The following is a 24,795-nucleotide window of genomic DNA, read 5'->3' as shown; positions in this document are numbered from 1 at the left end:
TCTGATGATGATTATGTTGTGCTCTGATCTATGAGTATATCATTAGGAATCCTTTCATTGACTGTTTTTGTTTGGTTGTTTTTTGCCAGTGATATTTGATTCTATCCAAGGTCTCTGGGCAATCCTGACTCTGATCTCTGATTCCTGGCTCTCCAGATAATGTTATTGGTGGGCTCCTTCTTATGGTATGGGTCATCAGACAAGCATTGGTTGGCCACTCCCACATTTCTATGCTTCTTACCTCAGCACATCTTACAGACAGGGCAAATTGTAGATTGGTGTTTTATGGCTGGGTTGTTGTACATCCACTACCTTACCTAGTTATAGAAGTCCATGCTCTACACTAGGGTCACACATATAGACTCCAGGAAGTTTTCATTGCACTAGGTTTTGAACTTGCCTCTGATATGTCCCCAAATTTCAGTTTTCTGAGTACTCTCTCCCTCCACCCTAACCTTATCTCTCCTGTTCCCATTCCTACCAGATCCCCAGTCCACCCTCTAAAATCATTTTATTTCCCTTCCTGCAGAGATTTATGCATCTCTAACTTGAGCCCTTCTTGTTACTTAGCCTTTTTGGGTCTGTGGATTGTGTCTATGGTCTGTGCATGGTTATCCTTTACAGGCAAAATTCACTTATGAGTACATACCATGTTTGTATTTCTGGGTTTATCTTTCCAGGTATGAGTTGCCTTAGCAGGTCAGTTTTTTTGAGTTCCATCAATTTTGCTATAAATTTCATGAGTTTTGTTTGTTTGTTTGTTTGTTTGCAGCTGCATAATATGTCATTGTGTAAATGTACCATATTTTCTTTATCCATTCTTCAGTTAAAGAACATCTAAATTGTTTTAAATGTCTTCCTCTTATGGATAAACCTGCTCTGAATATCGCAATGTGAATGTTCATTTAGTAGGATAGAGAAACCTTTGGGTATAAGTTAGGAATGGTATTGCTAGGTCTTGAGGTAGATTGATTCACCAACTTTCTAAGAAACCAACATATTGATTAGCAAAGCAGCTGTAGAAGTTTGCACTCCCACCAGTATAAGCTATCACTTTTGTTTTTGCTCTTAGCCATTCTGATGGGGTAAGATGGAATCTCAAAATCATTTTGATTTACATTTCCTTGATGGCTATGGATATTGAACATTTCTTTAAGTGTTTCTCAGCCATTTGAGATTTCTCTGTTGCGAATTCTCTGTTTAGAGCAGTACACGAAGTTTAAATCTGATTGTATAGTTTGTTCATGTCCAGTTTCTTGAGTTCTTTATAACTTTTAGATATTAGCCTTCTATCAGTTATGGAGTTGGTGAAAATCTTTTCCCTTTCTATAAGGTGCTGATTTGCTCCACCGATGGTGTCCTTCACCTTACAGAAGCTTTTTGGTTTTCCAATGTCCCATTTATTATTTATCTCCATGCCTGCACTAATGTATTCAAGGCTATTCCCCACTTTCTCTTCTATCAGGTTCAATGTATTTATGGCCAGGGTTTTATGTTGAAGTCTTTCATCCATTTGGACTTGAGTTTTGCACAGGGTGATAGATGTGGATCTATGTATATTCTTCTACATTCAGATATCCAGTTACACCGGCACCATTTGTTTATGATGTTTTCTTTCTTCCATTGTATATTTCTGGCTTCTTTTATCATAAATCAAGGATCGATAGGTGTGTCAATTTGTGCCTGCATCTTTGATCCATTGATCAATATGTTTGATTTTATGTCAATAAGTTGCTGTTTTTATTACTATTGCTTTGTACTATAGCTTGAGGTCAGAAATGGTGATATCACCAGAATAGTTTTATTGTTCAGGATTGTTTTAGCTGTACATTTTCCAAATGAAGTTGATTATTGTACTTTCAAGATCTGTGAACAATTGTATTGAAATTTTTGTGGAAATTGCATTGAATCTATAGATTACTTTTAGTAAGATGGCCCTCTTTACTAGGTTAATCCCATTGATCCATAAGTATGAGATATCTTTGACTCTTTTGGTATCTTCTTCAGTTTCATTCTTCTAAGAATTGAAATCATTGTTATACAATTCTTTCACTTGCTTGGTTAGACTACCCTAAATATTCTATACTACTTGTGACTATTGTGAAGGGAATTATTTCTCTTAATTTTTACTCAGCTCATTCGTCATATACATATGAGTTTTAATAGTAGTTGTAGTACTACTAGTAGTAGTAGTAGTAGTAATCCAGCCACTTTGTTGGAGAAGTTTATAAAGTATAGGAGGTTCCTGGTAGAAATTTTAGGATTTTTCATATGTACTAACATATTACCTGTGAATAGTGATAATTTGACTTCTTTCTTTCAAATTTATATTCCCTTGTTCTCTTTTAATTGTCTTATTGGAAAGTGGTTCAAAATGCCAATGGCTCACAGACAACCAATAGAATGAGCATAGGGTCCCCAGTGGAACAACTACAGATAGGACCCAAGGAGCTGAAGAGGTTTGCAGCCCTGTGGGAGGAATAATAACACGTACCTACCAGTATACCCAGAGCTCCCAGGGACTAAACTACCAACCCAAGAGTACCATGGCTCCAGCTGCATATGTAGCAGAAGATGGGTTTTACTGCTGTTAACAAACACCATGAGCAAGGCAACTCTATTTTTTGTTTTTTTGGGGGTTTTTTTGGTTGTTGTTTTTTTTTTTGTTTTTTTTGCCTATGTCTGAATCTTTGTCTACCCAATTGTCTTAGGTAGAACTTCAAGTATTGTAATGAATAGATTTGGAGAGAGTAGACATCTTTGCCTTATTTTTCTAGTGGAATTGCTTTGAGTTTCTCTCCATTTATTTTGACATTGACTGTAGGTTTGCTGCAAACTGCCTTTATTATGTTTAGATTTGTCCCTTATATCACTTATCTCTCCAAGACTTTTACCATGAAGTGATATTGGATTTTGTCAGAGCTTTTTGTTTTTTGTGTTTTATTTTGTTTTGTTTTGTTTTGTTTGTCAGCATCTAATGAAATGATCATGTGGTTTCCCCAGAGTAAAGGGATTTTCCAAACAAATGAAAACAAGAAGCAAGCTGGTGTAGCTATTCTAAGAAAATATACTTCAAAATAAAAATTAATCAAAAGACATGGTGAAAGACACTTTGTACTCATCAAAGAAAAAAATCTACCAAGAAGACATTTCAGTTTTTAACATGTATATCAAAAATGCAAGAGCATCCACATAAAATGAATGCTACTAAAATCATAATAGAACCTTATATATTAATATTGGGGGACTTTGATACCCTACTCTCACCAATGGGCAGGTCATGAAGAAAAAACTAAACAGAAAAATGGAACTAATAGATGTTAGGACTCAAATGAACCAAATACATATATAGAGAGCATTTTACCCAAACACAAAAGAATATACCTTCTTCTCAGAACTTCAGTGAATTTCCTCCAAAATTTATCACATACTCAGTCACAAAGCAAGTCTAAACATATAAAATCAAAATAACGTCCTGTATTCTATCAGACCATCTCAGATTAAAACTGTATTTCAATAACAACAGAAACAACAGAATACCTACAAATTCATGGATATTAGCTCTATACTGACTAACTACTGGGTCAAGGCAGAAATAAAGAAATTAAAGACTTCCTACAGTTCAATGAAATTATGCACACCATCCTGAAACTTATGGGACACAATGGAAGCAGCACTAAGAGGAAAGTTCTTAATAGTAAGTGCTTATCTTAGTTGGGGTTAATGCTCTTAACAAACACCATGAGCAAGGCAACTCTATTTTTTTTTTTTTTTTTTTTGCTTACGTCTGAATCTTTCAATTCATTTTTATTAAATATTTTCTTTATTTACATTTCAAATGGTATTTCCTTTTTTGCATTACCCCTCTAAAAACCCCCTATCTGATACCCTCTCCACCTGCTGACTCCCACCTCCCCCAATTTTCTGACTTGCATTCCCCTATTCTGGGGAATCGAGCCTTTACAGGACCAATGGCCTCTCCTCTCTTGATGTCTGAAATGGTCATCTTCCGCTACATATGCAGCTGGAGCCATGGTACTCTTGGTTTGGTGGTTTAGTCCCTGGGAGCTCTGGGTATACTGGTAGGTACATATTATTGCTCTTCCCACAGGGCTGCAAACCTCTTCAGTTCCTTGCGTCCTTTTTGTAACTGTTTCAATGGGGACCCTATGCTCATTCTATTGGTTGGCTGTGAGCCATTGGTATTTTGAACCATTTTCCAATAAGGATCTAAGTATCCCCACTTGGTTCTTCCTTCTTAATCTTCATCTGGTCTGTGGGTTCTATTTTGGGTATTCCAAGCTTTTGGACTAATATCCACTTATCATCCAGTGCATACCATGTGTGTTTTGTGACAGGGTTACCTCACTCAGGATGAGATTTTCTAGCTACATTCATTTGCCTAAGAATTTCATGAATTTGTTGTTTTTAATAGCTGAGTAATACTCCATTGTGTAAATATACCAAATTTTCTGTATCCACTCCTCTGTTGAGGGACATCTGGGTTCTTTCCAAGCTATATATAATAGCTTCTGACTGTTATAAATATGGCTGCTATGAACATGGTGGAACATATGACCTTACTACATGTTGGACCATTTTCTGGATATATGCCAAGAGTAGTATAGCTGGGTGCTCAGGTAGTGCTATGTCCAATTTTCTGAGGAAAGCCAAACTTATTTCCAGAGTTGTTTTACCAGCTTGAAATCCCACCAGCAATGTTCTCTTTCTCTACATCCTCTCCAGCATCTGCTGTTCTCTGAGATTTTGATCTTAGCTATTCTGGTGTGAGGTGGAATCTCAGGGTTGTTTTGATTTGCAATTCCCTGATGATTAAGGATGTTAAACATTTCTTTAGGTGTTTCTCATCCATTCCATATTCCTCAGTTGAAAATTTTTTGTTTAGGTCTGTACCCCATTTTAATAGGGTTATTTGATTCTCTGGAGTCTAACTTTTTTTGGTGTATATTAGATATGAACCCTATATCAGATGTAGGATTGGGAAAGATCTTTTCCCAATCTGTTGGTTGCCATCTTGCCCTATTGACAGTATCCTTTGCCTTACAGAAGCTTCGCAATTTTATGAGGTCCCATTTTTCAATTCTTGATCTTAGAGCATAAGCTATTAGTGTTCTATTCAGGAAATTTTACCCTGTGCCCATGTGCTCCAGGTTCTTCCACTTTCTCTTCTATTAGATTCAGTGAATCTGGTTTTATGTGGAGGTCCTTGATCCACTTGGACATGAGCTTTGTACAGGGAGATAAGAATGGATTAATTTGCATTCTTCTACACATTGACTGCCTGTTGAACCAGCACCATTTATTGAAACGGCTATCTTTTTTCCACTGGATGGTTTTAGCTCCTTTGTCAAAGATCAAGTGACTATAGGTGTGAGGGTTCATTTCTGGGTCTTCAATTCTATTCCATTGATTTACCTGCCTGTCACTGAACCAATATCATGCAGTTTTTATTACTATTGCTCTGTGGTATAGCTTGAGGTCTAGGATGGTGATTCTGCCAGAAGTTCTTTCATTATTGAGAATAGTTTTTGCTATCCTGGGTTTTTTGTTACTCTAAATTTGGAAATTGATCTTTTTAACTCTATGAAGAATTGAGTTGGAATTTTGATAGGGATTGCATTGAATCTGTAGATTGCTTTAGGCAAGATGGCCATTTTTACTCTATTAATCCTACTAATGCATGAGCATGGGTGATCTTTCCATCTTCTGAGATCTGCTTCAATTTCTTTCTTCAGAGACTTGAAGTTCTTGTCATACAGATCTTTCACTTACTTGATTAGAGTCACAGCAAGGTATTTTATATTATTTGTGACTATTGTGAATGGTGTCATTTCCCTAATTTCTTTCTCAGCCTTTTTATCCCTTGAGCATAGGAAGGCTACTGATTTGTTTGAGTTAATATTATATCCAGCCATTTTGCTGAAGTTGTTTATCAGATTTATGAGTTCTCTGGTAGAATTTTTGGGGTCACTTAAGTATACTGTCATATCATCTACAAATAGTGATACTTTCTCTTCTTCCTTTCCAATTTGAATCCCTTTGCCCTTCTTTTGTTGTCTAATTGCTCCGACTAGGACTTTGAGTACTATATTGAACAGGCAGGGAGAGAGCCTTCCATTTAGTTTGCTACTGTCTTGCTGTACATTGCTTTTACTATGTTTAGGTATGGGCCTTTAATTCCTTATCTTTCAAGACTTTTATCATGAAGACCTCTTGGACAAAGACAATATTTAATTGAGGCTTGCTTACAGGTTTAGAGGTTCAGTTTATTATCATCAAGGTGGGAACATGGTAGCATCCAGTCAGGCAAGGTACTAGAGGACCTGAGAGTGCTATCTCTTGGTCTGAAGGCAGCTAGATGAAGCTTAATCTACTTCCAGGTAGTTAGAAAGAGGGTCTTAAATCCTATGCCCACAGTAACACACTTCCTCTAACAATACCACACCTACTCTTGCAATGCCACACCTCCAAATAGTACCACTCCCTTGGCCAAGCATAGTGGTCATTACCACAGTGCCTAATTTAAAAATGGAGAGATCTCGCACTAGCAATTTATACCTGAAAACTTTAAAGCAAATACAAGCTAACACACTGAATAGGAGTAGACAACAGGAAATAATCAAACTGAAGACTGAAATCAATAAAACAGAAACAAATAATACAATTCAAAGAATCAGTATGGGAAGAAGAGTTTGTTCTTTAAGAAAATCATCAATATGGACAAACTCTTAAGCAAACTAACTAAAAGATGGAAAGAGAGTATCAAAATTTATAAAATAAGAAAAGAAACTGAGATACAATAAGACAGTGATGAAATCCAAAGAATCATTAGGTCATACTTTTAAAAATCTGGAATATCTAAAACATATGAATGATTTTCTTGATAGAAACAAATTGCCAAAGTTAAATCAAGATCAAATAAACAATTTAAATAGAACTAAAACATGTATGAAAATAGAAACAGTCATTGGAAGTCTACCAACCAAAAACAGAAGAAAAAACAAAAAAATAAAACAAAGAAATCAAAAACTAACAAACAACCCCCCCAAACAAAGCAAAAAACAAAACAAAACAAAACAAACAAACAAAGCCCAGGGCCAAATAGCTTTAAAGCAGACTTTTACCAGACTTTCAAAGAAGAGATAATTCTAATACTCCTCAAATTATTCAACAAAATAAAATCAGAAAGAACATTGTCCAATTTATTTTATGAGACCATAGTCACCCTGACACCCAAACCACATGAAAATTCAACAAAGAAAGAGAATTATAGTTCAGCTTCCCTCATGAACATTGATGCAAAAATCTCAATAAAATATTCATATACTGAATATAAGAGCACATCAAAAGATCATCCACCATGACCAAGTAGGCTTCATTCCAGAGATGCATGGAGAGTTCAACATATAAAACCTGTGAATGTAATTCCTTATTAAACAAACTGAAAAAAAATCCTATTTCTATTTAAAACTAAGTTGGTAAAAGAACATTTCTCTTTTCTATGCTTGAAGCCTGCTTTATATTTTTTAGCTTCACTCTCTTTAATTTCTTTTGCTTAGAGGCATAATGGAAAGACCAATATCTTGGGATGGTTTCCAGTTGAACCAAAACCATGTGTGCAGTGAACAAAGCTTCCATGCTAATGAGCTCGGGGTGGGGGGGTGGATACAGTTCTGGTCTCTACTGAGGCCTATTGGGGAGAAGAAACCCCAATTAAATGAGAGTATGCCTTGGTGACAATGACTGCCTCAGCCTGGGGATAAAATAATAGAATTGGAAGCAAATGGTTCTGAATTAAAATTGTCTGTTCAGGTTTCCTTTGAAGATGACCTTTTTTTAATTTCATAATCAGTTATAGATTTATCATATAAATTAATGTTGCAATGTCTTTCTCATAAACAGGTAATACATTGTTCAGATTCTGTATCTACTTAGGTAGGTCTTCATAAAATGCTAATTTAGAGGATAAACCTAGAGCATTTAATGTGGTCACCCATTCATTTTATGTATGTTTAAAAAATATGTTCCCTGCCACCTCCAAATTCTTCTTAACTTGAGGCACCAGTTATCTCATGAAGATTTTTTAATTTGTTTCTTTCAACTGAGTGGGGCAAAGTTTAGAGAAGGAACAGTGAGTCTTTTGGGATAGACAAGTCTTATTAGCAATGGCTGTGAGAAAGAGGGCAAGAGGAGGCTTTTGAGTCATCTTGTCTTCCAGAGTTAAAGCTAACTCTGGAATGAAGGAAACAATTGTTTTAAAATTTTAAAGACCTAGCAACTAGCCATGACAAAATAAACAAACAAAAATATGCCATTAAATAACTTATGATCAAGATAACCCAGGCACTGCTAATATTTCATATATAATTAAAGCAATGAATTATTTGAAAAATACGTAGTGACTTAAGGTTAATCATATGTGTTTACAGTATGTAATATTTTCTATCTTTTTTTTCCACTTGGTGTTAATTGTAGTGTTGTGGATAGCCCTGGTGTTGCTTTTTGATGTGGTCGTTATTATTTTGATGCTAATTTCACTTTTGAGGAGGAGCTGTGACTGAGGAGTCAATTATATACAGAGGAAAAGAGGAAACAGGAGAGAGATAGGGACTTTTGGACAGGGACAACAAGAGGACAAGATATAGCTACTAGTGTCTCCCAGTTTCTATGGTGAATTCTCCAAGATTTGCCACTGGAAGATTTATAAACATAAATTTATAAATAAATATAAATATAAATATAAATATAAATAAATAATATAAAATGGCTTACAAGATTAGGATTCTGGTTGTTGTGCCCAGTGATTGAGTTACCACTGTTTCTGAACTAAGTTTGTGTAGGGTTTTCCTTCATGCTATGGTTTGACTGGGTCCCAGAGAGAAAGATACAGAGGCAAAGTATGGGTTTGCCAGATGTTCACCACAAAAGGCTGTTGGGGTTTTGAAGCATAGGACTGGCATGGTAGCAACCCGCCAGAGGGAACTTAGTGAGCTGGGTGGAGAGATTTGGCGCTCTGAATCAGAGTCTTCACAAGATAAGAAGAGACTGGCCACTGCCTTCCAGTAGAGAGTAGCTCGGTGTAGGACGGGAACTTTTTAATATTTCCCATAACATTGTAGCCTTCTGAGGTGGGTATTAAGAGTTTTTTCTGGAGGAGGAAGAGGTGGAAGCAGAATGACCAAGTTATACTTTTCATGTGTATGAAATCAATGTTCATCCACAGACTGCTCTTTCCATGAAGTTATCTTTTCTGTGATAAAATGGAAATTTAATGTTCTTACTTACTTATTTAACCTATTTGTCTTCCTAATGATAACTTAAACATTATACTAGAGCAAACCCTCTCAGACCTAAGTTTTATTTGGAAGTCAAGTAAGACAAGAAAAGACTGTGAATATATACTATAAATAAATAATATCCTATAAATCTGACATAGTGGATATTTTTTATAAAATTAAAATCATATTTAAAACACAAAATCTCAGAGTTTATTTTCAACCTGACTTTTAAAGTCTTCTTGATTAAAAAGCAAATGAGAAATCAGACCCAATTAAGTATTTGTTCCTTAAAATTCTGGCTTCATCTTGCCTCAGGGTTGCAGCCCAGGCTTTCAATCGCCAAGCCCTAGCCTTCTGGTCAGAAACAGTGGGATGTAAATGTGAACGTAACATGTATGTCTATGGAACTGACAGCCAGGGTCATGAGAATCATGGCAACTGTGAAAGCTTTCTGAAAGAAGAGTAAAAGTAATTCAAAATCAAATGATTCCAGGTATTTGTGTTAGCACTTCTCCAGGTGGCATCACGGTTTGTGGCAGCCTTGGTCCCCCACAGAGTGGACTCACTGTGTACTGCACATTTACCCTTGCCATGTCACATTAGCATAATTTGTGGAAAACCCCTTATCCTGACTGCTTTATGTTAAGCATCATGGTAGGGTTCTTTCTGAACATATGAAGCTTCCTGCTCCTATCAAAACACAATGTTTTAATAATAGAAATCATAGACTTTTTCACCTCACTTCCCTTTATGTAAATAGCAAATCAGTTATCTTTGAATTGTTTCATGTTAGCATGTTTGATTTTAAAAATTACTGCTTGACTTGTTGACTTCAGTTTCATTAAAATAGTTAAATTTTCTCTTTCAGGAAAGAGGAAGAGAGTGGGGTTAAACAGTCCTTTTATAGCAAACCAGGAACCCGGCTGTTGCTAGGTAATTGTTGGGAGGAGCCGAGCTGAGAGGAAATGCTAGCACCTATGGCAGTTTGGTGGGTTGTTTGTTTGTTTTTACTAGTCTACTCAGTTTTTGTTTAGCAAGTTATGCAAGTGATAGCCACTTTTTAAAACTTCATGATTATTAATGGATTTAAAAATATAGATGATCAATGCATTTTCCTTAATATGCAAATTGGTAAGTCGGTTGTTTTATTTTAAGACTAGATAATTTACTATGTCAGAAAAAAATCTTAAACACTTAAACATCGCCTTTGATTTTGAAGAAGAGAGTATAAATGGAATTTTGTCCAACATTCTAACAATTATGGATCTCTGAGATGTCCCCAGTAAAGTAATGATTAAGCTAATAGGTTAAGGTATGATCTTGATGAACACTGTAATAAAAAAAATTTAAAGAACTCAGAAGTAAATGTTGCTGTTGAAATAATCAATGAGTAAGCTATATTGGAAATTAAAATGAATCTCATGATATACATCTTAGATGTTGACATCTATTAAGATTATTGATATGATTGTTCCAGTTCTGGTATCACCTCTGAGAAGTTTCATTACACACACACACACACACAGAGAGAGAGAGAGAGAGAGAGAGAGAGAGAGAGAGAGAGAGAGAGAGAGAGAGAGACAGAGAGACAGAGAGAGAGACAGAGAGACAGAGAGACAGAGAGAGAGGGAGAGGACAAGGAAGACAGAGAGAGAGGGAGAGGGAGAGGGAGAGGGAGAGAGAGAGAGAGAGAGAAAGAGGAAGAGAGAAACAGTTTTTTTTAAATCCTGTCATCTCTCCAAACTTTTTCATGAGCAATAAAGAATAGTAAAAAAAAAATCAGTTCAGCAGTTTCAAGACACAAAGCCAGTCTGAGCCCTTGATAACAATGGCTACAATATAGGGTAATGTAATTTTTTCCCTTGTTTTAAATTATTTGTTATAATGTACATCTATTTCTTTCCTAGTCACACATTAAATTACGAAGTTCCTTTTGATGTTGTTTTGGGAAAGGTTTCCATCAGCATCATAAACCTTTGGCAACACTTGGCACAGGGGCATTTGGACTTGTTTTGTTTCCTGTTCACAATTCAAGCCTTCTTTTATTGACTTTCATGTTTATTAGGGGACATTGTTCCTTCATGCTTCCCAATCAGCCAGCTCAAGCCTTCTCTCCTCTCTCCATTTTTAACCTACCCTGAGGACTCTCTCCATTTCTCTCCCATTAATTTGTACACCTCACCTGCTCCCCAGTCAATGACCTTAGCTGTGTGTGTGGTATTTGGAGGGGCAGGCAAAGAATAATGAAAGGAATGTGATGTCGGCTTCCTTTGATTGATATAGGGCCACTGGCGCTAGGCTTCTGCCCTCTTGGGAAAAACAGGTAAGTAATCATCTTTCCGAGCATTTGAAGAGCATCCAAAGAACCCAAAGCACTTTATAAATACAAAGCTCTTGACACGGTCCTGGTCATTAGTCTCTTTCTGGAGAACCAAAGTTATTCCCATCCCAGGGCCTCTCCTTGGAGGACACTCAGTGCTAGACCCTTTGACTCCCACATCTGGGAATGTGAAGTGAGAAATAGCTACCACTCTGACTTAGGAAGCATCCCTTACTCAGAAAGTCTGCATGATTAAGGGGGTGAGCACCAGAGGACACCACCACCCTCCCCAGGCATTTCCCCTGATTAGCCTGAAATCCAGCCTGTGTTGTTAATGTGACTATTTTGCTCGGTGGGTTCATATTAGGTTCACACATGAAATTAAGCAAAATCAAAACTTCCAATTCTATTTGCAACCAAGAAGACATTGATTTTCAACCTTAAAAGTCTCTTGTTTCTGCAATTACCGATGTAGATTATTTGTGCATTCAACTAACAGTCCAAAAATAAATAAATACTGCATGCAACTCTTAAAATTAAGATTAATTGCTACTGAATACTTAACTGTTTTCTTTTTTAATGTTAAGGGAAAATATCTTAAAATAATATCAAAGTTTACAGCATACACTCATTAGTGAATAAGTGAAAAGCTACTATTAAAATTCTCTGGCTGTTGCTTGCTGCCATCTCCATACTTTTTTTAAAACGCTTGTCATACAAACCTTGGACAACTTATGGACAAACACACACTATATATTTGCCTTTTATCTAAAATCTAGGTTTAGAGTGTGCAGTCTCAGTCTGTCATCCTTGGTGGTAGCTATAAAATCTCCAGGATAATTGAGAACCAGGATCTAGCTTATTTTTTTTCTCAAAAACAAAGAAATACAACAAGCTGCTATAGTTCAATAATGAATTATTTTGAGTAATTAGAAAGATTTTATTCCTTCAATTATTTCAAAAACTCAGTAATTATTCTGGAAGTAAAGAAAACAATATTTATTTAAAAGAGAATTGCACATCAATAATAAAAGGATGTGATCCTCATTGTGGTGTGACAATTCTGTCTAAAGAATTAGACAAAAACTTTAAAGTATTAGTGACTGAAGATCACTTAATTCCATGGATAATGAACCCTGTGAAAATTATGTATGCATTAACCATCTTGTTCACTATGAAGCTAACTAATATGGGCTTCTCTGATAGACACAAACTAGCTTAAACTCCTGATTCTAGTTTACTGCTCCACTGGCACTAGCATGTCTAAATTCACAGGAAGGCAGCCTCGTGCCTCAGAGCAGACCAGTGAACACCTGGAATATATTCTCCAGAGTGAAAACAGCAGGGAACTGACCAGAAATAACCTCTCTCATATTATTGCTTCAATTAGACCAAAACAACTTTCCCTTTGAAAACTTAATAATAAACACTGTGGGTCATTCACTTGTTTTGAGCCCCTTTGGGATCGAGGAGCAGATGTATCCCCTTAGCTAGCCCCCTTTCTGTCATAGAGACAAGAGGCACAAATCAGGACAGATATTGATTTTAATTGGAACCAACAGCACCTACATGCCATATTAATTTTCACATATTCCTGAAAAAAAGTAAAAATTGTCTTTTTGTTCTCTTTGGGTTGATTGGACATAGTGATGTAATGAATGCATTTGGAAACTGGACAATACCTACACATATTTAGTTACTTCTAAAATTCCCATTGTACACTGCAAGTGGAGAAGAAAACATCCTGTATACATTATAATTCTTCATTGCCTGGACAGGGGCACTTTTTCTTGAGAATTTTCATCTCAAAAGATGCTATACATAAAAAGAAATATTTTATTACCGTAAACAAAAAGTTTTATAAACCTAGATTGTTAGTCTCAACCCTCCTCGCTCTATTAGAATTACAAAATTAAATTGTTTCCACACAAAGCAAAATTGCCTTCTTTGGAGTTATTAAGTTCTTGCTATCCCCACATTCACAGATCACTAACCTTTCCTAGTTCTCTTGTTCATGTGATAGATTCTTCCTCCATTGCTGCCTGGAAGTACACCCTGGAAGTAGGATGTACTCATTTTAGTTTTCTGGAATCTGAATATAGCTAAGGTGCATCAGCATACCTAGGGCGGAGTTCTAGTTTGCACTGACAGAAAATACTCTAAATAACCCTCAACTGGGTTACCTGATCCAAGCACAGGTAAGGGTGACACTTAGGAGATAAGCATGTAAAGGCTGTGCGGATCCCTAGAACCATAGAGTGAAAAAAAATCAAAGTGGAGAAAATTCAGAAGTACACATCAGCAGATGGTATTCTTGGGTGTCTTAGCAGCACCCACTCACTGACCCACCCAATACTCATTGAGGACTGTCCTTTATGGACTAGCAGTGCAAAATCAATGAGGAAAAATGTAGGAAAAAAATTGGAGTTTGAGGTTAATGACATGAGTGTAAGATTGTATGCTTTTCTTGTGAGGTGTACCTGAGAGAAAAGGAAGACAAGCATTATCTTCACTGTGTAAGAGAAAAACTAAAATTCATTTCGCACTGCTCTTTATAAGAAAACTTGATGGTTTTATTATGTGCTCTGATACGTAGGCCTTTCTGATCTATGCAGCAGGCCCACTTCCTTTGCTGGCCTGGGTCTTATCTCATGCATGTGGCATTTCCCATGTCTACTGACAAAGAACTGTCTTAATAGGGATCAGTGGTGACATTGATAAAATGATTGCATGTGTGATAGGAATGTTTTATTTATGCTAGATAACAAAAAGCAAAACACACAAAAACCCTAAAATGTCTAGAAGCCCCATATCATATTTGAAGCGTATTTGTAAGCTAGGTAAAGTTTGACTACTGAGATTACAGATGATCTCCTTCATTTCTATATGTCTATCAGTGTTTTTTAAAACAACCATATATTTTATTTTTATCATATTATTTTCTTATATATATATATTACTCTTGATAGGATGAAGGAAGCATTCAAGTTGAATTTCAGGTGGCAACCAGGAGCTTGTGAACCTGCAGGGTGCCACGTGAAGGTCATGCTAAAAGGGCAATTCCTTGAGTTTTTGTATCCAACTCTTTTCTTTTGGAGCTGGTGTCAGGAAAGAGCTATCAACTGAGATAAGTCCTAGGGCAGAACTTACAGAGGGTCAGGGACAGTACAACTCAACTGCACCTATCAAGAAGCATACAACATGACTTCACTTGAAAAACTTGAGAACAGTGAATACTTATGCTCTGTGTTTAAAAATGTCAATATCAAGGACTGGAAACGCCATGTCCTCTGACCTATACTGCATTTGGAAACCAAGAAGTAGATAGGAAAGAATTTTAGGAGAAAGATAAAGACTATTTTATATTTGCCAAGGTCATTAAATTTTATTAAAATTTCTGTATCTATTAGATTTATTTGAGGTAACCAAGAACATGCTGTAAAATTTGTATGACAAAAATTTGGAAAAGAGAGGAGCAAGGTTAAACTGCCAACAAGGATACTGAGTCCAAAGGTCTTAGTAATTTATATAACACCAAAGGAGCAGATGATTCTAACAGTCAAAAATAATATTCTCAATTTACAGCATCTTCTGGGAGCCGGACACTGCCAGGGTAGTTTCCATAAATAATCCCCAATTATGACAAGGCAGAAAATGCCAACTACTTATATATACAGTCAAATATTGCTATGAAGATAGGCTTCAAACTCTACACTATACCAAACTCAAACTAGAAAAGTATTAACTACTCTTTCTATTGTTTCATTCATTCATTCATTCATTCATTCATTCATTCATTCAGTCAGTCAATCAGTCATCACTGAGCAAATATGGAAAATGTAAACAAGTTCTGTATCTCTCACATGACATTTCTATAGAATGAGTAAATTAAAGTGTTTAATATATTATTATGAGGACAGGAAAAGCCCAAGTAATTTTAGACAGTCAGGCACTTCCCTGAGGTTTTTGTCTTACTGAAATTTCGGTGCTTTGGATAAAACATATCATGAACCCAACCCTTCCCACTTCCCTGTTCAGGTTTTGCCCTATACTGCTTCACTGAGTCTTTCCAGAACAAGGGGCCACTCCTCCGTTCTTCTTGTACTTCATTTGATGTGTGGATTATGTTTTTGGTATTCCAGTTTTCTAGGTTAATATCCACTTATTAGTGAGTGCATACCATGATTCATCCTTTGAGTCTGGTTTACCTCACTTAGTATGATGTTCTCCAGATCCATCCATTTGCCTAAGAATTTCGTGAATTCATTGTTTCTAATGGCTGAATAGTACTCCATTGTGTATATATACCACATTTTTTGCATCCACTCTTCTGTTGAGGGATACCTGGGTTCTTTCCAACTTCTGGCAACTATAAATAGGGCTGCTATGAACATTGGGTGGGAAAACAGGGGGAGGGAAGGGAGCTGATGGGACTTTCGGGGAGTGGGGTATAGAAAAGGGGAAATCATTTGAAATGTAAATAAAAAATATATTGAATAAAAAAACATATCATGAAAACAGAGATACTGAAGTCCTCTGCATGATTTCACAACAAGCTATCCACAGTCAGGGCACAGTTCAGAAAAACCAGTTTTCTAGTATGAAAATTGGCTACATTTGATCAGATAGTTCTTTTCCATATTTTGCTTTAAATTATTAAAAGTTCTCCCGAAGTAATTTGGCGCCTAGACATTTTTGTTTATCTGTCTCTATTTTGTTTTCTTTTGTCTCTTTTGTATTCCTTTTTCTCCTACTCTAGTGATTTTTAAGATTTAGAGAACTTGGAAAACTTGTTTTGCAAAAGCTTTTGGGTTCATTACATTTTCTCAAGTTTGCACTTAAAAGGCTCCATTGGAGAAGCTCTAGAAGACAATTGGGTGCTAATTATCCCAGCCATTTACCCAGGAATATCTTTGATCTGTTCTCACCTACCCAGTTGTCTGCTTTTGCTTCATCTCCATAAATGTGTTTACATAATTAACACAACAGATTGAGTTTTGCAAGGTACATGATAATAAGCCTTCCAAATGGTTTGATCTCATGATAAAAGAGGAAGTCCTCAGAATCAACAATTCCTGAGAGATCCAAGCAGGGGTAGCTATCTTAAGATACTCCTAAAACAGAAGAAGCTCTGGGTGTTCCCAAACAGGGCTATTATATTCTGTCCCAGCATTTGAACTGTTCTCCAGGACTTTTTCAAAAGAAAGAGCCATTGAAAAATTTGAACTGTATTCAGTGAAGAAATGACAAGATTTAAACAATTATCTGTCATCTCCCATTATTTTTTAAAACAAGCTGATATTATATAAAGTACTATAGAGAAAGAAACCTTGTATGTTCATTTCATTAAATTAATATCTAAGATAAAGGTTTTATAATTGAACAAAATGTAAATGTGGAGATGATGAAGTTTCAAATGTGTAGATTTTTTCTATAAAACTAATATTTAATATTACATTCTTTTATAGTTAATATGGTCTTCCTGTTATATTGATTATTTACAACATTCTACTATAATCTTTTCAAATCTAAAGAAATTTTCTTTGTACAAAAGAATCACATATTTCTAAGGGCAGCTACATCAAAAGATTTGAGTCAGAGGTAAAAGCTCCCCAAATCTATCCTTTCATAGCAGGTGAGACAGTCAGACTTTTTGCCCATCCCTGATTTCTGCTTTTAAAATGTAGTGCATTCTTCTGAGAGGTCAAGTCATATGCTCTGGAAAAACTCAGCTTTCTGTGGAGAAAGATAGAGACTTAACATTCACAAAACTGACAACTTAAGTGCAAATGAATCAGAAACATGTGGATTAAATGTCCCTTGAAACACAAATGAATTTCCTTTTTTAAATTTAGAAGAAAGAAGCTTGGCAATAAACATTTCAGGTTTTCTCCAAACGCGAAGCATTTGACAACTAATCCATATGGTCTCACATGCTTCTCAATTTACAATTTCTGAACATTGAGATTTGGAATTTCGATCACAAATCCAACTAGAAATATTTGAGCATGATTTTTTTTTTGCCAGTTGCACTTCTATGTTGTTTTAAGATTAATAGAAATCCAAACAATTGCACACAATTAAATAAATTTAATTTATCTTTCAATTGAAAGATAAAGATGGGTCCATTTGCAGGGGACTAGCCCACATTTCCAATATAAATAAAAATTTATTTCTAAACAAAATGAACATCTTTCACATTGATAAAGAAAATGCATTCAAAGAAAATAAGTGATTTAATGTATTTAAGATAATCAAGAGAGCCATGATCATGTCCACATCACCAGGAAACTTAAGAATTAGCATACAGGAAATGCTTTCAATCTACAGTGAATATTTATACTATGTTTGATACTACTAAATTTAAATTATACAAATTATTCAAATTCTCAACTAAATTTCACAGGAGTCAGATCATGCGATATTGAGAATTTATTTTTCCACAGAGGGCACTCCCTTTTTGTAGTCTAAGCCAGGTCGTATAAAGTAGTTATACATACTGAAATCTGCAATGATTATTTTTCAATGTCCTCTGCATTTTCCATATAGTACCAGTCAAGAGGCTATTGACCACATGGCAAATCAAAAGAAGGAATAAGGAAGGAAAAAAACAAAAAACCCAGACAGGAACAAAAGGAAGGGAATACAGGGAGGTAAATTAAAAGAAAAAAGATTGAACTCTTTGATGTCTTTTAAATGTAGTTTTAGGAAGAATAGAACAAAAAGTACCAAATGGCTGAGTGTTTAGTACATAAACTCCAGTTTAAGCACAGCTAACAGGGACCAAGACAATAAAATGCTGAGTGCTCCTGTTTCAGATATCACATATGGATATGTTTCACATTCACTATATGTTTCAATGTGAATATAGATTCACAGGAGAAAGAAAATGTTTGGTTAGTTAATCCACAGGAAGCCATTTGGCCAATCCTGGAGTCTAGTCCTTTTCCTACAGCTCCAAACATTTCATCATAATTTTCCCTAACAATGTAGCTGTGAATTTACCTTAATTTAAGATGTGTTTATTTAATATTCACAACCCTATTTTTAAAAAGGAGGCTTATTTAGCTTAGATTTTGAAGCTGGAAATTTAAGATTAGACAGCACTATCTGTATCGTCTCTGGTTAAGGTCCCCTTGTATTGTATCACATCATGACAAAGTATCTTGGTATAAGTACAAAGATGTAAGAGAGAATCTGGAACAAGCTTTCTCTTTTATAACAATTTCCAAAGGACTTAGCTAGGATCTTGTGACAATTGTATCCAAGCTTTCCAAAGATGGCCACTTACAAAGACCTAAACATCATCTTCTAGACCCTATCTCTTTCAAGGTTCTGTCAACATTGATAGCATTCTGTCTAACCTCCACCCCATAATTACTTGGCAACAGTCAGATATGCTCTACCCCATAGTTACCTGGCAACAGCCAGGTAGGCCTGGCTGTTTTCCCCTCCTCCTTCTCTTGTTCCTTTCTTGCTCTCTTGGGCTCTTCCCCCATGCTCTTCCCTACCCCCATCTCTCCCCCTTTCCCTTCCCTCTCTCTCTCCACATGCTCATAGGCAGCCTCTCTCTACTCTCTCTCCCCCTCTCTCTGCCTTTCTCTGCCTCTCCTACCCTCGTAACTCCCTTCCCCATGCCCTGAATAAACTCCACACTATACTGTCCTGTGGCTGGTCCCTCAGGAGGAAGGAATGAGACATCACCTTCCTCCACACCTGACTACCTCACCATATAGAACATATTTCTTCTCTTCTTATCTTTTAATAAACACATCAAACATTGCCATGCCGTGACTCAACATCCATTATAAGAACCTTGGAGAAAAAACCCAAACATTATCTAAAGCTTAGATTCTAAATCATAGCAGCGCACAAACCTTATCCCAGCTATTACTGAGATATCCTCATTTTGGAATTCCCATGGAGTGCTAGTTAAAATCTGTTGATCATGCAAAAACGGCAGTAGAAAGAAGGAAAAGAAGACAGAAGTCAGGAAAGAAGATATGCATGTAGTCTCTTAATGACACGCACAGTCACATCAGAAAGCTTTCAGATGCCACTGACTCGTGCCTATCCTTTCCTTAATGTTAATCTTTCTAATGATGAATTTATTTCTATTTATAATTAATTGTTAAGTTTATTTTTATTCACTTAGTTGTTGTTCTGACTTGTAAAACTATTTTACTTTCTTTGGGATCATGTTTTTAATACATACAGACACATACAGACACACACACACACACACACACACACACACACACACACAGAGAGAGAGAGAGAGAGAGAGAGAGAGAGAGAGAGAGAGAGATTTTGTATCCTCTACAGCTGTTTGAAACTATACTTGATTTAAAAATTATAAAAGTACAAAAAAGTGTTTAAATTCCTTGCGTTCACATTAATCCTCACTGTTTTTAGGACATGGAGCTGAGAGGCAGACAAGCCGTATTCTGCCCTGAAGCCCCCTGAAGCTGGGTTAATTCTCAGTGTTGTAAGTGAGGTTGGGTGAACTTTCTAGAAGGAAACAAGCTCTCTTTCCACAGTTACAGTATGCTTTCCCTTGAACAGAAATTCTATTTTGTCACCTGACACTCATATGACAATGAGCTTCTTCCAGGTCACTATGCCATTTGCTGTGTGACCTCTTACTTCAGCTGACTTCGATAGCTCCCAAAGTTTCAAATGAAAAATAAAATAAGTTTGTAAAGTTAAAACAGAGGCAGAGAATGGACTGGAAAAATAGGTCTGCTTGTATCTTAAAATCATTTTGGCACATTTTCTACAACTTGACTTGTTTCCCTTAATAAATATTTTCGTCTGTTTCACACCCATAGCTATGAGAGATGAACAAACGTCATAAATGACTTCTCTCGAGGCACAAATGCAGCAGCAGGCAGCCTGCCTGACTGACAGCACTCCACATGCCTTGCACATCGCCAGAAAGGCGGAAGAGGCTGGACTACCACCTGGTAAACTTTATCAAAATGTTTTCTTATATTCCCAAGAAACGCTCACACAATATTTACTAAAAAGCAAAAAACCCTTGAAAATTCACAGCTTCTAGATAGCTAGTCAACTGAGTCTTTTGAAAAAGACCCACAAGAGGGGAGATACCATGATCATGAAGGTGGTTTTCCCAGGGCGAGGCTTATCCATTGCACTCTGGATGTGCTGACCCCTGCGATTTCCCCCAAATGCAAGGAAACTCGACTGCATAATTTGTGGTAGTGGGGGACTGTGTTTGTGCTCTCCCCTGAAATAAAAGAAAAGAAAAAAAAGGAAAAGTAAAAGACCCACAAAAATTTTTCAGAATAACTTACTCAGGGTTCAGTCTTCCTTCTGATAATGTGAAAGATAAGTTCCCACCTGGGTTGTGTGGGATGATCAGACCCTTTCTTCCACCCTCAGATCTCAGGCTCATTCTTTTTATAATGAGGAAGCTGACTGATGGATAGCACATTCCCTGCCACTGAACCACTTACACCCCTCTGATCATTGCAGTATTAGGCATGTCCTGCTCTTCACCAGCTGTCTCTGTATGCACCTCTCCCTGCCTAACCCCTATTCCCTATTCCATCTGTTCTCTCTTCCTCCTCCCCTAAATTTCAGTCCCTATACCTGCTGGAAACAACCAATATGTATGTCTGTCAATATCTCAGTAATGAGACTGGCAGACAAGGTCATGTGCTTCTCACTTCAAAAAATAGAAAAAAAAAATTCTCTGTTCCAATTACCAAAAGAAAGTCACCTTTATCTCTACTATTCAGGAATATAGAAGATAATGTGCTCACCATTAAGAAATAATTAGAATTAATTTCATATTCTCTCTCTTGCTCTCTCTCTGGCTCACTCATTCTCATTCTTTCTTACTAAATTTCCTTAAGAAGAACAACCCCACACCAGTGTTTATGTTTCTTTGGCCAGTGCCCTTTGCTTCAAGTTGAAAGACAAAATAAAATAAAATATTGAACTTTAGAAAGGAAATTAAGGTCTAAAAACACTTAAATTGTTACAAAGAGCACTCACTTTGTTTCAGTGGTTCTTAGTTCTCTCTCTTTGCTTGAATACAATTAAGAGATGCATGTCTGCATAGAACAGCATATTTTCCCCAGGAACATTCTGTGCCATCAGATGACTAGTGCAAATTAAATTCTGTGCCAGTTAGGTCTAGAGGCTAAGAGTACCTCATTGTATTGTATTGAATTCAATAACTTCAATCAAAATATTTGTAAGTGAAATGCAATATGTCTTGTTTCATGCTATAAGCTGTCATGCACAACCTATCAAATTCATTTTCTACAAAGCGTAGCACCTCATACCATTCCATTTCCTAGAACATTCAGCAACTTTTAATTAATTACGAGATGTTGGTTCTGGTCCCATACTTAATGGGAAAAGATGAAGAATATACACCAATGTGTGAGTGAGATCTTTCCAGGCCATCTAAACGTGAAGAATGGTAAATTACCATTTTGTAGTCACAATTCCTGAATCAAGTCCCCAAGGGATAGTGTCTCAAGCTTATGACCCTGAGCTGTTCCCTTTCTCAATGGAATGCTATAGTTCCTGCTCTTGAAAAGGTCATCTCAGGAAATTTGGAAAATTTCACCAGACCCCTCCTTTCCTGGAAGATAAAGGTCATAAAGAACATAAGCACCTCTTCCCTCTAGAAGGGAGGGGCTAATTACATTCCTCAGACCACAGGGAGGAGGGACTGACCATAGGCACCTGTGCGTATGGGAGGCCCAGACAAATTCTGCAACCATTGGCCACCTACAGACAAAGGAAGTCCTCATCACCTTATTCCCTAAAGACCAATCAGTTTAAAAGTCACACTGTTCTGCCAATCACATTGTGACTAATGGCTGCTGCTTTGAGAACTGTATAAAGGCTCACTGTAAAGGCTGTATGGGGTCATTCTCTCTCTCTATGGGCAGGATAACCCTAGCATGCTGGAACAATAAAATCCCTCTTGCTTTTGCATCAATCCCTGACTCCATGTTGTTCAGTCAGTGGGTCTCCAGTAAGTTAAAGCTCGCCAGAATCTGACACTCTGACTCACATCCTTAACAGGATAGTGGGAACTGGACCCAAACACAGCACTGCCCAAATGCCAGCTGTTTTCCAACACGTTTTCATATTAAGTATTGTAACTGGAATTTGGAGGGTCACTTGAATCATATACACTAGTCACTTATTCAGGCATCTAACTACCTACAACCATCCCATTCTCTTAGCAAAGGACACCATCAAAGGACAAATCGGCAACCAACAAATTGGGAAAAGATCTTCACCAATCCTACATCAGATAGAGGGCTAATATCCAATATATATAAAGAACTCAAGAAGTTAGACTCCAGAAAACCAAACAACTCTATTAAAAAATGGGGTACAGAGTTAAACAAAGAATTCTCACCTGAAGAACTTCGGATGGCAGAGAAACACCTTAAAAAATGCTCAACTTCATTAGTCATTAGGGAAATGCAAATCAAAACAACCCTGAGATTTCACCTTACACCAATCAGAATGGCTAAGATTAAAAATTCAGGAGACAGCAGGTGTTGGAGAGGGTGTGGAGAAAGAGGAACACTCCTCCACTGCTGGTGGGGTTACAAATTGGTACAACCACTCTGGAAATCAGTCTGGCAGTTCCTCCGAAAACTGGGTACCTCACTTCCAGAAGATCCTGCTATACCACTCCTGGGCATATACCCAGAGGATTCCCCACCATGTAATAAGGATACATGTTCCACTATGTTCATAGCAGCCCTATTTATAATTGCCAGAAGTTGGAAAGAACCCAGGTATCCTTCAACAGAAGAGTGGATGCAAAAAATGTGGTATATATACACAATGGAATACTATTCAGCCATTAGAAACAATGAATTCATGAAATTCTTAGGCAAATGGATGGAGCTGGAGAATATCATACTAAGTGAGGTAACGCAGACTCAAAAGATGAATCATGGTATGCACTCACTAATAAGTGGATATTAACCTAGAAAACTGGAATACCCAAAACATAATCCACACATCAAATGAGGTGCAAGAAGAAAGGAGGAGGGGCCCCTTGTTCTGAAAAGACTCAGTGAAGCAGTATAGGGCAAAACCAGAACAGGGAACTGGGAAGGGTTGGGTGGGAAAACAGGGGGAGGGAAGGGGACTGATGGGACTTTCAGGGAGTGGGGGTCCAGAAAAGGGGAAATCATTTGAAATGTAAATAAATATATCAATAAATTAAAAAAATTTCTTATATTAACTGAGCTCTAGTTCTGCTCATTTGATAGATAATATAAAATGAGCAGAATGAAGCCCAATCCTGGCTTGACATGTTGATCTCATGTCTGAGCAGACATCAGTAAAATATTGTCTTATGTTAAGGAATTTTACAGCAAATGAAAAAGAAAACTTGCATGGTCATAGTACATTGATGCTGTAGTTTTTCTCTGAGATTTCTTCTGCAGTTAAAGTGAATTTGTTGTTTGAATGGGATAAAACAAAACTCAGAGTTGATACCCACAACATCAATGGTCTTTTTAGCAATGTATCTGATTAAGTAATTAGTGGCACTCTTCCTTAGGAATGCCTCCTGCTCTTCATAGTTCTTTATACATTCTATATTTAAAGGTAAATATTTTTTATTTTAAAGATCTCTATATGAGGTTTTGAAAATTTGTTTTAATTTAATGAAAATAATCTATTTGCCGTTATATTTTTCCATCATTCTACTGACCCACCATTGAGAAAGTTTCTGGTAATAGTGTGAAACTATAAACATTCTTTCACCAAATTTCTCTTTGTAAAAAGAATTGCATGTGTGTATAGTTGTGTGAGCATATATTGTGTTGATGTTTGGAGATGACCCTTAGAACAATAGCATTTTAAGAATATATTAACACGATAGTGTTATACACTAGGAAGAAGACCTGGGAAACATCTGGGGAAATATGTGCAATCTTAGCAAGAAATGTAGAGAAGTTGCAGTGGTAAAAGGAAGAATACTTGAGAGCTGTTTTGAGGGTTAGAATTATGAGGACTTAATGACAGACTAGCTTCAAGTGTTTCAAAGAAATAGGAATTGAACAGGAATGAGTCCATTCTGATCTGGTCAACTACATTACTCTTAAGAAAAGCTGAAAGAAGAGGAGGATTTTTGTTTGTTTTTAATTTCTTACTTTG

At 36.6% G+C, this 24,795-nt stretch overlaps 1 non-coding gene across 1 annotated transcript; it reads left to right on the top strand.

Moving 5' to 3' along the window:
- Nucleotides 1–20,708: 20,708 nt before the first annotated feature.
- On the top strand, nucleotides 20,709–20,872 carry LOC127674246 (U1 spliceosomal RNA). The gene has a single exon (XR_007975308.1). It is a non-coding gene; the product is annotated as a U1 spliceosomal RNA (small nuclear RNA).
- Nucleotides 20,873–24,795: the final 3,923 nt, after the last annotated feature.

Source organism: Apodemus sylvaticus, chromosome 23 (assembly GCF_947179515.1).
Source record: "Apodemus sylvaticus chromosome 23, mApoSyl1.1, whole genome shotgun sequence".
NCBI lineage: Eukaryota > Metazoa > Chordata > Mammalia > Rodentia > Muridae > Apodemus > Apodemus sylvaticus.
The sequence above is the reverse complement of the archived record's forward strand: the minus strand, read 5'-3'. Positions and strand labels throughout refer to the sequence as shown.